We start from the raw sequence: 3,190 nt of genomic DNA, 5'->3' as shown, positions 1-3,190 counted from the left end.
GGGGGGCGAGGAGAGGTAGAGAGGAGAGAAACTGAGAGTGTGAGGTTGACCTAGACGGTCCACCCAGCAACGCTCAAACTGACAGAGACCTTCACCCTTCAGCCGGAAGGAAGGGAGGAAAAAAGTCCCTTCTGGATCATCTCATCGCCTTGGGACAGCTGACCTGGTTTTCCAATGCAAGAGGCCAAGACACCTTCCTTTCTCTGAAGGCACACCCCACACCCCACACACTTACCCCTACCCAGTCTTGGGAAAGTTCAGCCTGCCAGAGGCAAGGAGGTAGGGGCACTGGGTGCTGGACCCTGGCAGGAGGCCCCAACTCCAGGAAAAGACACAAACGGTAGAGGAAACCTGAGGATGGCCCAGGAAGCGAGACCCGACAAAGGCCTAGTAAGGAAACTCAGAGAGCCTGGGGACACTGTCCCAGGGTCCATGGGGAAATGCCCTGCAGAAGCCCCCACTCACCCATCCGCCCACACCTGTCTCTAGTCAACAGCCAGGGCACAGCTTTCCCTCGCCACGAACTCAGAACTACAGAGGAAACATCAGCGCCCTCCCAGGCTTGGCCCTGCCCCTGATCGCGTCCACCAGTGGCGAAAAGTCACTTTCTTCCCAAGCATGTTGACGTCAAGCCATGCCTGGCTTTTTCAAAAACGAAGCAGCTCTCTTCCAGTATATTTTTGTAACCACGTGGCTTAACAAGAACTAAAGTTTCCCTAGCCCTGGGGAGAGCTTTTCCAAATATTTTTAGAAAGTTAAAAATATAACAAAACAAACTACTCACAAGCCGCCTGTTTAAAGAGGGGAGGTGGGATCCTGCAGACTCCTGGGGAAGGGCTGCCTAGGCAGGAGTCAGATGGCAGGGAGGGAGGAGGAGGGGAGTATGCAGTTTTATTTGCAGCAGAGGAAATCGGCTGTCTAATTTGCCATCGTGTGGGCTTTCATTTAAGGGGTGGAGCAAAAATAAACTGATACAGGGCGGTAGGTATATTTGCTGGAGGCGTGGAGCCAAGGAGAAATCATTACTTTGCAACTCATTGAAAAATCACTGGCTTGAGCTAGAACAGCTGGCTGCCAGCCGGGTGTTTTCTTCCTTTACACACGCTACAAATTTGCGCTAGGTCTGCTGAGGTCCCTGAGCTGATCTTGGGGTCAGCAAATCTCAGGGGCCTTTGTAGGTTCTAAAACACCTCTCTGAAACAAGTTTGTATTCCTGGATTTCTGTAGGAAGCAAAGATTGCCACTGCAAGGCCGTGTTTTGCTAGCCCCCAACTTAATCAAAGGAGCAATCCAGATGGAGTCCAGCCATGGAGTGCCCCTTCAGACACCAGCTGAAGGTGGGGAAAAAGGAAAATGAGTGTAGCTCCCAGGGACAGCTGTCCTCTGGGCCTCTGCAACTAACTCCAGATCTCCCGTGAGAAAAGGCCTTTGCCTGTTACCTTGTTCCTCGTTTCTCAGAAAACTTGGGGTTGCTCACTCCTTAGCCAACATACCCAACTGTGTCGGGCAGGCACAGAAGGAAAGAAAGACCCCTCTCCGCCCCCCCCCCCAAGGAAAGAAGTGGGTTTGCACTTGACTTTTAAGCAGTAGTTTGGGGACTTTTTAACATTAAGCAGGTGTGGTACGGCTGCAGGAAAAAAAATAAAAAAGAATCCAAAGAAGGAACTTAGCACCCACCCAACTTTCTTCCTAGGACAACCTCCCTCTCCTCTCCTCCCCACCCCCACTCCCAACATCCGATCTGCCAACGTGTACGCAAGAGCAAATAACAACAAACTTAGAAGAGGAGTTGACACGTTCTGTTCCATGATTTAGGGGGCGAAAGAAAACATGACTTTGATGAAAATCGAACTTGGAGGGACTCTGGTGGATCCTGAATGATAGCTGGCAACAGTGGAGTCTGAGGTTACTGATGAGAACTTGGTCTCTGCAGGCACAGTGCTTTCCCCAGCACTGTCCACCTAGGGAGTCCAAGTTCACCCTTGCAAGTGAGCAACAGCAGGCAGACTCCTTCTCAGCAGGGCGGCTGGCGGACTGCTGGCAGCAAATGGGTGCTGAGGCCTGGTCTGGATCGGCAGGTCTGTGTGTGTTCCCCACTTGGGTCTGAGTTAGTTCTTTATGTGGATTCTTGGGGTGTGTGTGTACTCTGTGGTCTTCCAGGTCCCCCTTGTACTGACCAGCCCTGGGTTCAGTGTAGACCAAAGCTGTAGCACCCTCAAGCCTTGGAGAGTGTCTTTGTAGGCCTAAGCAGACCATTTTTAAACTGCTTAAACTTGATCCAAATACCCAACCGCAGCTAAGATGGAACGAGGAGGGTCTGCTAAGGTGCCCAGGCATGGGGCATCTTCACTGAACATAGCGGTGCCCAATTTCCAGCCAAGTCCAGCGATCTGAGTTGTCCCAGCTCAGCAGGCAGAAAATGAGAAGGGCCGGTCCGGACCCTTTTGTTCGAATCAAACAAGACCAAGGCGGGTTTAAAGCAAATTGATGAGCTGGAGAGAAAATCTGCAAACCACTTCCTAATTAGCCAAGGTCTCATCAAGGGCCCCGAGGCAACTTCCGCCTGGATTTCACCTCTCTCTTCCCTTCTTCCTTCCCGCCCCTCCTCGGCATCCATGCCCACACCACTTCACGTTTTTGAAAACGTTTTTTAACTCTGAGGCCCAAGTGTCAGAGAAAGTTGGAAGCCAGGTCTACTGGATTTCAGCGGCTTGTCTGACCCCTGTGTCACTGTTCTAGGGCGGGAGTGAGAACATAGCGGGGTGGATGTCCGCACAGGGGCCCGACTCTCTGGCTACGCAGGAAGTGACCTGGGGGCTGGCGCGAAGACGTCCTGGAAGGACTCTCCACTTGGTGGGTCCCTCGCACCGTCCTGAGCGCCGAGCCTGGGTGGGGCGGGGAGGGGAGCCAGCCTGGCTGGGGGTGCTTGTGGCTGACTTCGGCCGGGATGCAATGAACCTTTGCACACGCAGGCGCGCGCGCGCACGCATTCCTAAAGCAGGCGGCGGGCCTGCTCCACGCCCGGGACGGGGTCTCTCCTTCCGCCGTGCCCGCCGCCCCGGGGGCGCAGGAAAAAAGGCAAGGCGCGCCCGTCTCGGCGCGAGGTCGCCGCGGCATCCCCGCGCCAGGCATGGCAGCAACGCGGCGAACTCACCGGGGCCAGCGGCTCCGCGTGGGGCTGGGGGCTGGA

This window comes from Carlito syrichta, unplaced genomic scaffold (genome assembly GCF_000164805.1).
Source record: "Carlito syrichta isolate Samal-C Ts95f unplaced genomic scaffold, Tarsius_syrichta-2.0.1 Scaffold303292, whole genome shotgun sequence".
In the NCBI taxonomy this organism is placed as follows: domain Eukaryota; kingdom Metazoa; phylum Chordata; class Mammalia; order Primates; family Tarsiidae; genus Carlito; species Carlito syrichta.
Note: the sequence above shows the minus strand (reverse complement) of the source record.